This window comes from Hyperolius riggenbachi, chromosome 3 (assembly GCF_040937935.1).
Source record: "Hyperolius riggenbachi isolate aHypRig1 chromosome 3, aHypRig1.pri, whole genome shotgun sequence".
Classification (NCBI taxonomy): Eukaryota; Metazoa; Chordata; class Amphibia; order Anura; family Hyperoliidae; genus Hyperolius; species Hyperolius riggenbachi.
Window position 1 is genome coordinate 235,612,090 of NC_090648.1, and position 13,360 is coordinate 235,625,449.

The following is a 13,360-nucleotide window of genomic DNA, read 5'->3' on the forward strand; positions in this document are numbered from 1 at the left end:
GGTGGTCTGTATAGCCCTATTACACCTGATTATGCAGCACGTCAGGAATCCAAAGCTGGTATGTATGTGTAAGCTATCTTTTTAATTCATTAACATGTAATATTGAGCATTCAATTTTAGGGGAATTCTGGGGGCAATTTGGGTCATCCTAGAGTTTTTAGGTTTGCTAATGCGAACCAGTTTATAAATCTACCAGTTAAGATAAGGCCATTGTGGCGAAAACCTGTTATACACTATTTTACACTCTATTTCACACATTCAACAAGTCAATTTCTAATATGAGTAGCTCAGTCACAATTCTACATACTCACGTAGATAAACCCTTCCAGCATGACTTATTAGGGGAGCTCGAAGACCAGAGGTGACACACACTGTGTTAGTCATGTCCTCATTTTAGAAAATGTGTCATTTAACACGAAAACCACCAACCACATTTGTGGTTGTAGACAAAATCCCTCAAACCTTGTACCATAAGCAGTCTGACTATAGTGGGCTCCACACAATAACTCAATCCCTGGAACACTGAATATGATCACCGCTCTGTTGCTTTATTGGGAACTGCAGTAGCATAGGTTTATGAATGAGGCAGGATGCCAATGGGATCTCAGATTGGTGAGCCACTAGTAAACGCCAATAAATAAATCTCTAGAACATACTAATGAAAGGTTCACTGTAGATCAGCTTGTCATCTCCAAGACATAACGCCTCCAAGCTAAAAAACTGATCACTGAAAAATCAAGTAGGAAACATTATACTTCGTTACCGCCATTATTCATATGTCTGAAAAGCACTGCAGCATCTATATGTCTACAAAGGAGGTATATTTAAGTTAGGCAACTAAATAATATTGACATTTTTAATTAGAATACATAACAAGCAAATTAATCTTTATTAACCAGTATACACAAACTGCCTCTCTTAAGTACTCCTGGGTGACCAGAAGCAGCATTGCGTAGCTGATGTCTGGATAACCTACGGTTGAGCTTTTATTACTGAGGTGCCCATTAACAATCCAATTTCCAGAACGATTGACTGTCCAATCCAATTGTTGCGATCCATTGGAAATGATTGTTCGGGCCCACCAACAGAGAGGGAAATGCTAAGCAATACAACCAGAATAACAGAATCAGTACAAAATTTGGATCTACAGATCTATCTTTCATAGAACAGTCATTTATCATTGACACACATCCTTGACTACCATTAATGGGCACCTTTAATTAGAGCTCTAACAAGTAACAACATAATTTATGAGGAGATTCAAACTCTATGCAGATTGTGTTCTGACCAAGATGCTCTTAATACCCTATGTGCAAAGTAATACCATGGAAAATAATACGGTCTGCTTACTGGACACACCAAGACCAAAACTATAAAAAAAAAATGTTCAAATGTTCCAGCTGTGGAGAACACTGGTCTGTCTCCATAGGTATTGCATTCTTGCCAAGGACTAAGCCACTCATCTCCCCCTCGGAATCATGCTACACCACAAGAGAAATGAATCTAATAGTTGCTGTATGAAACAGGATGATCCATATAGCAGCTAGGGAGTAAAATTAATGAATCATGCTGACTCCTGGTAACTATATACCTTACTACATATTTATGAAATGTTCTTAAAATATGGGTAATTTTCAAAGTAATGTAGCAAAGCTACTGATAAATGTGTAAATATTGATATATACTTGCAGTATATGCTGTTCAACTATAACATTAAAACTATCTACCTGTTTAGGTGCCCCCCGTGCCACAAAACAACAGCTTTGACTTGTTGAGGTATGGACCTCTGAAGGTGCACTGTGGTATCTGGCACCAAGAGGATACCAGCAAATCCTTTAAATCCTGTTGGGAGATGTGGCTTCCATGGTGACCAAAAAATGTAATCTATTAGACCAGGTCATGTTCTGATCTAATGCTCACACGACCATTGTAGGTGCATCCAGTGGTAGACAGAATTCAGCCTGGGCACCTTGTCGCTACACAGTCTAGTTATGCAGCATGCTGAAATGTGTCTCCAGCATTAAAGGAATACTGTAGGGGGGGGGGGGGGGGGTCGGGGGAAAATGAGTTGAACTTACCCGGGGCTTCTAATGGTCCCCCGCAGACATCCTGTGCCCGCGCAGCCACTCACCGATGCTCCGACCCCGCCTCCGGTTCACTTCTGGAATTTCAGACTTTAAAGTCTGAAAACCACTGCACCTACATTGCCGTGTCCACGCTCCCGCTGATGTCACCAGGAGCGTACTGCGGAGGCATAGACCATACTGGGTCTGCACAGTCCGCTCCTGGTGACATCGGCGGGAGCGTGGACACAGCAACGCAGGCGCAGTGGTTTTCAGACTTTAAAGTCTGAAATTCTAGAAGTGAACTGGAGGCGGGGCCGGAGCATTGGTGAGTGGCTGCACGGGGGACCATTAGAAGCCCCAGGTAAGTTCAACTAATTTTCCCCCGACCTCCTACAGTATTCCTTTAAGTTTTTCAGCAATCTCTGCTACAATAGCTCATCTCATGGATCAGACAAGGCGGGCTAGCCTTTCCTGCCCATGCATCAATGAGACTTGAGTGCCATGATCCTTTTGGCGGTCCACTGTTTGTCTTTCTATAGACAACTTTTGGTACGTATGAACTGCTCTATACAGGTATAACCCCACAAGACCTGTCAGTTAACAGAAGCTCTGACCTGCTTATCAAGCCATAAAGGCCAAAATTTGGCCTTTACCATTTTTCCAGCTTTCAACACATCACTTTCAAGATCTGACTGATTACTTGACATACCCCGTATCTTGACGGGAAACTAGATAATTAGTGTTATTCGCTTCACCTGTCAGAGGGCTGATCAATGTATGAATCCCACTGATAAAATAATGTATGTGTACATGAGCATTATGCACTCCGTATAGGAGTTTTATATTTATTTGGTGTCTCAATATGAGTAGCATAAATACTTATATGGGTGTGTGGATATGAGGAGTGTATATAGTTATATACTATTTGTGTGTAGTAGATACGGAGTGAACAGCATATAAACAACATCATCAATGCATATAAAATAATTTCCAAGAACTTACACATTGATTTCTGAACAGTAAGTATTTTCTGCTGCAAGTTTAAATTACTTGCTCTTAAACAAATATATTTTGCTAGCACTAAAAAAGAATTTGCCTCACCAGATCCACAACATGATATAACAAGACAGTGTCCACTATAGAAATTATTAAATACATGGCAAGGGGATTAATCATCAAGCAGTTTATTTCCCAGTTAAGTGGCATACTAGTTACAACACTCCCCTAACATTTCAATAGCGTTTCTAACATGCCTGAGGAATGTGTCATTCTTCCTGCAGACCTTCTTAGGACAGGTGCATTAAATCACACAAAAAAAATCTCTAAATCTCAAGAGTCAGGAATAATAATGCAAGTATTAAAGTAAAAACGCAATAAACTGTACAATAATATATTCTTAAGAAGAAAACATGCATCATTAAAGACTACCCGAGGCGACATGTGACATGATGAGATAACCGTATATGTACAGTGCAAAAACATATTGAAGTGTACCTGTTATGCAAAAAAAGAAAGCCACTGTGGAATACTTAGCTCGGGAGGGGGAAGCCCCTGGTTTCTAATAAGGCTTTCCCTGTCTCCTCCTGCTGCCCTGACCCAGCACTGACTTCCCCCGAAATTCTGCCGACAAGCTTGGCTAGTGTGGGCTCCAGGACCATAAAAATCCTGTGAGAGCCTCGGGCAGGCGCAGTAGAGCTCATCCCATCTTTCTTGCCATTTCTGCCTGACCCCGAACAAAAACCACAAGTGCACCTGCGCCAGGCTCTCACAGGATTGGTCCTGGGCAAGTTCGGGGGTCTCGGCACAGGATCCGGAGGATGGAGGAGGTCAGGGAAAGCCTCATTAGGATCCAGAGGCTATCTCCTCCTGAGGTAAGTACCCGGGTGCTCTTTTTTGTTATGGATTTACTTTAATAACCAGGCTGTTTTTCTTGTTGTATTTTGCTGCCTGAGTTAATTTTCAGGCATGCAAGTGACAGCTTCTGTCTTGTCAGGAATATAGTAAACTTTACTGATAAGGAAGTTATAGCCATAAAAGTTTTCCCTGCAGAATACAACTTCTGAGGGCAGTGGAGAGATAGAAAAAGGCCAACAGTTCATGTATTTTAACTCTGCCATTGAGCAGAGACAAACATTTAATCTACTTTGTAAATGTGTAAATATAAAATAAAAGCATGGGATATCTAAAAGGTCATTTTTGGGAGTTGGAGGATAAATACAATTGTTCATCTCATCAGTTTATTTTCACCTCGGGTTCACTTTAACATTGTGACATTCACATCACTACTTCCTAAACAGCAGTTATCACGCCTATAAGATCACTTATGTGGTAGGATTTACTGAGAACAGAAATCTGAAAAAGTTACATTTTATAACGACATTTGCAAATCTTTTTGTAAAGACATACAAACACAAGCTTGATTAGCAAGCACAGGTTATTACCTGGCTGGCATTCTGATAGCCGCGGGAACGTTTTTTGTGCATATTTTTTTTTATCCTGTAGCTAGCCTAGCGCTAGCTACATGATTTCCCCCCTCCCTGCTTCCTCCCTCCCACCCCTCCGATCGCCGCCGGCGCAAAGACCCGTCCGGAAATCCCATTCTGCACGGGATTTCCTTCAGGGCTTCCCCAGTCGCCATGGCGACGAATGGAGTGACGTCATCGACGTCATGATGTCACAGGGAGTCCCGATCCACCCCTCAGCGCTGCCTGGCACTGATTGGCCAGGCAGCGCACGTGGTCTCGGGGAGGGTTGGGGGCCTGTATCGCGGCGGGTAGTGGCGGATCGGCGGCGATCGGGTAGGACACGCAGCAAGCAAAGTGCTTGCTGCGTGTTTTTAAAAAAAAAAAAATATTCAAAATCGGGCCAGCGGGGCCTGAGCGGTGACCTCCGGCATCTCTAGACGAGCTCAGCTCGTCCAGAATGCTAGGGAGGTTAATAAATTCAGCTTTTTGTGCTGCTAACAAGATATTACACCATCAGCGTATAGTTTCACCTACTGATTGTTTGGCAGGTTCAAAAGCTCTTGTAATGCTCCTGAATCCTAATTTTACCCTCCAATTATTTCCACAGCTACAGTAACCTTTCATGGTTTGCTCTGGGAAATCTGAAAACCGAGATTCTGAACAGTATGTGTTATTAGACAGTAATAAGTGTGTCTTTGTCTAGTAGTAGGGCTGGACAGGAACTTTGAGTTGGCCTTTTGCTGCCATTACGCTAACTTGTCATAAATCTGTGCCTCATCACGGCCTATAGGCAATCCCCGACCCTCCAAAACCACCAACTGCCTGCTTGTGGACTGGAATTTCATATACAATCGGTTGCCTGCTTTCGGCCAGGAACTTTGTGCAAACTTATTGCTGCTATTACATTTCCCTGCATCTCAGCATCCTTACATCAAGGATTCTCTAGCCTTATGGGTTATCCCCTTGAATTTGGGGTGCATTGCTATCTTTCCTTGTTTTGAATCGTGTTATATTGCTGTATATTTGCTGTTGTATAATAACATATTTTTCCCTCAACTGCCCAGATACTCAAATCACCTAAAATTGTATGACCAATACTAACTTTTTTTTAATTGTATCAATAAATGGTATTTTTTATTCATATATATCCTTTGGTGTGTATGACTCATTGAAGTTAGTCTTGGGTGCAGATGGGTTCTGCTTCCTTTTCTTTGCTTTTTTTTAACCCAGTCACTCTGAGTCATATTTATAGGTGTTAATTATATACATGTAGGAATGGATCGGTGTTGGATGAATCGCATATATATTTGTAGTGGTAGGGTTGGTTCACACTCGGAACACAATCGCAAAGCGCTCATGATTTGTATGGTGATTTTACCGTAACTGCACTTTGCGATTCTTGGGCATTGTGATTGTTCTCTAAATGCTGCATTTGCAATTTATGCAAAACACGAACATTGTAGCTAGAATGGACCCATAGGAATAAATTGTTACAGCACTTTGCTGATCAGCAAAGCCTTGAAACGGTGTGAACCAGCCATAAACAATGTAGTGAAAGTAGTTGGTATTAGTTTACAGTAATGTTCAGGGGTTACTTGTAAACCTTTATGTACAGGTCCTTCTGAAAAAATTAGCATATTGTGATAAAGTTCATTCTTTTCTGTAATGCGCTGATAAACATTAGACTTTTATATATTTTAGATTCACTACACACAACTGAAGTAGTTCAAGATGATTTTGGCATACAGCTCATGAAAACCCAAAATTCCTATCAAAAAATTAGCATATCATGAAAAGGTTCTCTAAACGAGCTATTAACCTAATCATCTGAATCAACTAATTAACTCTAAACACCTGCAAAAGATTTCTGAGACTGTTAAAAATTCCCAGCCTGGTTCATTACTCAAAACCGCACTCATGGGTAAAGGTGGCCATACACTGGTCGATTTGCCATCAGATTCGACCAACAGATAGATCCCTCTCTGATCGAATCGGATCAGAGAGGGATCGTATGGCTACCTTTACAGCAAACAGATTGTGAACCGATTTCAGCCTGAAACCGTTCACAATCTGTTGTGGTGGTACTGCTGCTGCTGCCCCCGCCCGCCCGCATACATTACCTGCTCCGCCGGCGCGACTGCAGTCTCCCGGTCATCGCTGCTCCGTCTGCGCTCTGGTCTCCAGATCCGGCATGCCTCACTTCTTCTAGCCCGGCAGGAAGTTTAAACAGTAGAGGGCGCTCTACTGTTTAAACTTCCTGCCGGGCTAGAAGAAGTGAGGCATGCCGGACCTGGAGACCAGAGCGCAGACGGAGCAGCGGTGACCGGGAGACTGCAGTCGCGCCGGCGGAGCAGGTAATGTATGCGGGCTCTATTGCGTCGGTCGTCGGGCACTCGAACGCCGCTAGCGATGCGCTCTTTACCCGCGGGCGATCGACGGTTATTTTCCGCACGGCACGATCGACGGGATCGGACGAAATGGATCGAAATTCGGCGTGTAGCGTGAACGATTGGCAGCAGATTCGATCCCAGTGATCGAATCTGCTGTCGAAACGGGCGCAAATCGGGTCAGTGTATGGCCTGCTTTAGACTGCCGACCTGACTGCTGTCCAGAAGGCCATCATTGACTCCCTCAAGCAAGAGGGTAAGACACAAAGAAATTTCTGAACGAATAGGCTGTTTATAGAGTGCTGTATCAAGGCACCTCAGTGGGAAGTCTGTGGGAAGGAAAAAGTGTGGCAGAAAACGCTGCACAACGAGAAGAGGTGACCGGACCCTAAGGACCGATTCCAGACCTTGGGGGACCTGCGGAAGCAGTGGACTGAGTCTGGAGTAGAAACATCCAGAGCCACCGTGTACAGGCGTGTGCAGGAAATGGGCTACAAGTGCCGCATTCCCCAGGTCAAGCCACTTTTGAACCAGAAACAGTGGCAGAAGCGCCTGACCTGGGCTACAGAGAAGCAGCACTGGACTGTTGCTCAGTGGAACAAAGTACTTTTTTCGGATGAAAGCAACTTTTGCATGTCATTCGGAAATCAAGGTGCCAGAATCTGGAGGAAGACTGTGGAGAGGGAAATGCCGAAATGCCTGAAGTCCAGTGTCAAGTACCCACAGTCAGTGATGGTCTGGGGTGCCATGTCAGCTGCTGGTGTTGGTCCACTGTGTTTTATCAACGGCAGGGTCAATGCAGCTAGCTATCAGGAGATTTTGCAGCACTTCATGCTTCCATCTGCTGAAAAGCTTTATGGAGATGAAGATTTCATTTTTAAGCACAACCTGGCACATGCTCACAGTGCCAAAACCACTGGTAAATGGTTTACTGACCATGGTATTACTGTGCTCAATTGGCCTGCCAACTATCCTGACCTGAACCCCATAGAGAATCTGTGGGATATTGTGAAGAGAAAGTTGAGAGACGCAAGACCCAACACTCTGGATGAGCTTAAGGCCGCTATCGAAGCATCCTGGGCCTCCATAACACCTGAGCAGTGCCACAGGCTGATTGCCTCCATGCCATGCCGCACTGAAGCAGTCACTTCTGCAAAAGGATTCCAGACCAAGTATTGAGTGCATAACTGAACATAATTATTTGAAGGTTGACTTTTTTTGTTTTAAAAACACTTTTCTTTTGTTGGTCGGATGAAATATGCTAATTTTTTGAGATAGGAATTTTTGGGTTTTCATGAGCTGTATGCCAAAATCATCAATATTAAAACAATAAAAGGCTTGAACTACTTCAGTTGTGTGTAATGAATCTAAAATATATGAAAGTCTAATGTTTATCAGTATATTACAGAAAATAATGAACTTTATCACAATATGCTAATTTTTTTAGAAGGACCTATACAGAAAGACTTAAAGAGAACCCGAGGTGTGTTTAAAGAATGTTATCTGCATACAGAGGCTGGATCTGCCTATACAGCCCAGCCTCTGTTCCTTCCCAAACCCCACTAAGGTCCCCCTGCACTCTGCAATCGCTCATAAATCACAGCCATGCTGTGAGACTGTGTTTACATCTGTAGTGTCAGTCTCAGCTGCTCCCCCGCCTCCTGCATAGCTCCGGTCCTTGCCCCCGTCCCTTCCCTCCAATCAGCAGGGAGGGAAGGGATGCAGGCGGGGCCTGGAGTTCTGCAGGAGGAGGGGAGAGCAGCAGACTGACACTAGAGATAAACACAGCCAGCTCTGACAAGCTGTTTGTCAGCAGCGTGGCTGTGATTTATGAGGGATTGCAGAGTGCAGGGGGACCTTAGGGAGGTTTGGGATAGCAACAGAGGCTGGGCTGTATAGGCAGATCCAGCCTCTGTATGCAGATAATATTCTTCAAACCCACCTCGGGTTCTCTTTAAGGTATACCTGAAGTCACATTTACCATAAAGAGATAAGTGTATACAAAGTACCTATTTTACTTAGACACTGCCTGTTTTTACTTTTTGACTGTAAGGAAAAATATTCTCACCGATAACTAATTAGAAATCATAAAACATTGATGTGACCGTGAAACAATTTTTGAAAATATAAGTCACAATTACTATGTATGGGAGCATAATAAACAAAGAGGTGTCAGTGAGACAGCTTGATCTTCAAGCCTAGACTTTAAACCCCTAAAAAAAAAAAGTATATAGGGCTCCAGGAAAATCATATTTAGGACTATTTCTATAAGTACAATTGTTTATCTTATTAGGTTGAGTCCCATTAATTGTAGAGAAACCAAGCCTGCTGTCATTCCATAATGGCAAACTCAATAAAAGATCACCACTAACCTCATGCCTAACCCGTTGAAAACATTGACTGGGTAAATGTAAACACTTTACGTAAAACAGCTGACATTGCTAGAATGTATAAAATAAAACTGTAGATCTATTTACAAACAGAATTTGAAATTAAATTAATGCATGCCTGTTACCAGCAAAGTGTCAGATGTCACTGTCTAAGAAATAGCTAGTTGTCATCTCACGATCTTGAGGGAGGTTTGCACATTTAGTGAGCTCTGTTGTGGCAAGAAGGAAAAAAAAACTTTTTGTAAACTTTGCACCGAACAGCCAATGAGATCTGAGGTTTCACAAAAGGTTAGATAAATAATGCCTTATTTCATAAACTGGAAATGTCTGGTATCATATTATGCATAGATAATCTAGAAGCACACAAATCACAATTAATGCACTGGGGCTTTCTAAACATAACATACTTAACTAATGTAGAAACATCAAAACTTCAAGTCAAAGTTGAAATTCCACCAGAAAACCCAGTGAGTCGCTGTTTAGTGATACCAGTAAGTTATTGTGACTGGTACACAGCTCTGCACACAGCACAAACCAGAAGATGCTGATGAGGGTTACTGTTCTCACTAACTCTCACGCGTGTCACACTATAATTCAGTTTCAGCATAGTAAGTCTTGAAATGTTTTTGTACAGCTCTCAGAAGCAAAACTGTTCAGAAACAAAAATGAAGTTATTCTTTTAACATACACAGAAGTCCTACTTCTCAAAGACCATTTTTATTGAACTCAAACAGCTGTAAATCCAGACTCAATCTTGCTCTCATTCAGGGCTCATTTACATGTTGTGGGTTGCATAACGTGCACGTAATGGTATACATACTGTGCGCATCAAAGAGCATCTTATTTCCTAGCCTGGCTAATTACTAAGATATGCGTGTTTGCGCACACATTATCCAGAAGCATGCAGTAGACAGAGTATAAGGATGACACAGCCCATTACAAGGTAGCAATGTGCACATGCCCATATAGTTCTTTGGGATAAGTTTATGCTGTCCAGGAAGTAGTGATATGTCCATCATCTTCAGCAGCTTGCTGTGCCTCTGTTTTGCCTAATCTGAAAACATGTTTTTACTTTGCATTACTTCAATTCACTCATAGAAGAATGAAAGTCACTACTACATCAACCAATATTAGCACAGTGTTCTGTGTAAAAGAGGGTCCTTTCACCTCAAACCTTGCTTCACACAAAAACTCATCTTAGTGGTGAAATGGGTTCACCAATTATATATGATGTTATCAGTTATTAGTCGATTGGCTTTGTAATATAATGTTAGAATATCACATCTAAATGATATCCATAAATCAGACTAATATGTATGTCCCACCCAAATTCCTTCCCCACCAAAAAGGGCACTGATTACCAGATAGACTATGTAAAGGATGTTTACGGAGAACATAATCAGGATTATGCCAACTATTATTATTCTGTACATAACCCGTAATTGTAGCAGTGGGAGAAAAAGGGTTTAGGCTTGCTCCACACTATGCCAGATTCACAGCATTACGTGAATACACTGTGTCTGTCGCATGTAGTGTTAAGGGGAAGGAAGAATGTGGAAAGCATGAAACCATTATTATCATAACCTAATAAGAAGCACCGCTGCTTACATTTTGATTGGTGGAAGCTGGCTGTGAATAAGTTGTGCTTTGGCAATATAAAACCTCAAGTTCGTTTCGGTGCTGTGGATACCAGTTTAGTAATGTAATGGATGTAAGCTCTTGGCAAACAATATAGAATATATAAAAATCCTAGTTCTCATTTAAAACCCTCTCAGAGCACAGATCAGAACCTAATAGTATTGCTGTGACTGGCAATGCTGTATTGTCTTATAGGGATCTGAAGAAGCAGAACTACATTGATGTTGCAAAGCTATTTAACACTAGATTATGTGACCCAACATCCAATGGCTGTGGCAGGAAATGAGTAGGCAACTAAAAGCAAACTTACTTGTGCCAGGATTGGTTATTTTAATCTACCTACTGAAGATCCAGCGATGGCGCTGAGGGGAGGAGCAGGAAGTTTAGGCAATACGCTCACGCACATAATTTGAGTGCAAGGTTCTGTGTGGGAATGGATGAAACGCTTTTACGTTGGTTTTCATGTCCTCCATGGGTAGCTGATCGGACTACCCGTGGACTCTCCATTGCATTTTCCAGACTGTATCAGACAGATCCATTTTTAAGTCTAGGCGGCCAACATTTTTAACATTGTAATCCGTGAATACGGTTTTTTGTCCTCCCCAGAAAGCGTACAGAACGGGTACATTTTTATTGCATGTGTGAACCAGCCCTAAGTGAGGAGGGTCACTAAATATTCTGTCTTTCCTCCTGTATTCAGATAGGAGAAAATATACCTTGGTTGGACTATCACGTAAGACAATAAAAAAGCCTCATTAAAAAGCCCTCCATCCACAACTTACTTTTGAGAATAAAATTATATTTACCAATGTGTCATGGTTATATCCAGTGCTGTGATTAACATTCTCTAGCTAGTTATATGTGTAACTGCTAGTTGAAGCTGAGGTCCATGCTATGAACACTAAATGAAATGCCGAATGACAAGCAAAGGAAAGAGATCACTTGAGGAACTTCAACTCATAGGAGCTAAAGTGTGGGATATGTGACTATAAGTGTGATTTTGTTTCCCACAGTTTGCCATCACTCATCACTATTCTCTTACAGTTACGGTACATGTACTTAACTGCTGTGAACTGAAACTTTCTAGCATAATATAGAAATCAGGCTAACAGGCAGTGGACACGAAATGATTCAGACATAAGTTTCCATGTTATTCATTTAACTGCCTACAAGGTTAGATGTGCTACTTGACAATGCGCAAAATAGCACTTAAGTCCATCATATCTAGAAAGTTGACCTTTTGCTAAAAAATGGTAGTGTCCCTTTTCTCATTAGGCTAGCAAGAAATGATACTCATGCAGCTAGAACAAGATATCTGTGTCAAACTGCTTCTGCAACTTTCCTCTTAAACTACATTATACTGTATGGTAGGAAAATGCACAAGCTGGTATGCACTTATGGGATTAATTTATGTGGGACAAATTTTAATTTTCTTGTCTAATAACAGTTCCCAAAGCAGTGTTAAAAGAAATCATGAAGTTTTAAATCAGGATGATACCATTTATTGGCTAACTAAAAATAAGCAAGCTTTCGGCCTTGCAGCGTTCGTCGGGCTTATATCCTGTTAGTTTGCAGGCTGGTGGTACAGACCGCTATATACATGCAACATCAAAAGGGAAAACAGATTTTTTCAAGCATAAATACATGTCATTAAAAAAGCGGAATATAACCCTGCATTTCAACTTTGCTCTAAAACATTATTTACAGCATTTTATATGCAACCAGCAATTTTTTTTTACTAGACCAGCATTGGAAGGGTTAAACTCAGAGGTTTAAAGTTCCGTGGAGAGATATGCAGATGTTCAGATAGATACATTTAACTAAATAGAATGTAACAAGTGATAAATGTTACACACTCTTTGGCTGTCCTTCAGCTCCTTCTCAGTCAGAGAGAGTGAGTCACATTCAACACTTAGATACATTTATGTAAACAAAATGTATCTATGTAAGCTTCGGATGCGTCTGCAGTTCTCTCCAGGAACTTTAAAGCTCTGTGTAACCCTTCCAATGCTGGTCTAGTAAAAAAAAATGCTGGTTGCATATAATATACTGTAAATTATGTTTTAGAGCAAAGTTGAAATGCAGGGTTATATTCCACTTTAATTCAAACAGACCATCTAAATGGGGTTAGAGGTTGTTAGCTGAGAGAAGGATCCTTGTTTACTCCATGCTCACAGACCTGGGATTAGGATTGACCCAGAGGTATCGAAAATTCTTAGTTCACAAGTTCAGCTAGAATGGCTGAGAAAGTTCAAATATCATCAGCCTCATACCAATATAAAAAGTTGTTGTCCTTATTCAAACCCTTCTCCACAGCTTTGAACCAATTTATAAATTTTGTTTCTGTTTTAATCGATCAAATTGGCTTGGTAAGCTCAGTGACCCCTGACCTACATACACAGGTGAATCCAATT

The 13,360-nt window shown here is 41.6% G+C and overlaps 1 protein-coding gene across 9 annotated transcripts in view; it reads right to left on the minus strand.

Annotated features, from left to right (window-relative positions):
- The window catches only part of LOC137563493 (testis-specific gene 13 protein-like), a 235,827-nt gene that overhangs the window by 131,676 nt on the left and 90,791 nt on the right, over positions 1 to 13,360 (minus strand). For 7 of the 9 annotated variants that reach the window (XM_068276007.1, XM_068276010.1, XM_068276003.1 and 4 more), the window contains one exon: positions 9,434 to 9,517. The exons of the other annotated variants lie outside the window; for them this stretch is intronic. The gene's annotated coding sequence lies outside the window, so the exon portion shown is untranslated. The remainder of the gene's footprint in view (positions 1 to 9,433; positions 9,518 to 13,360) is intronic. 9 annotated transcript variants of the gene reach the window in all.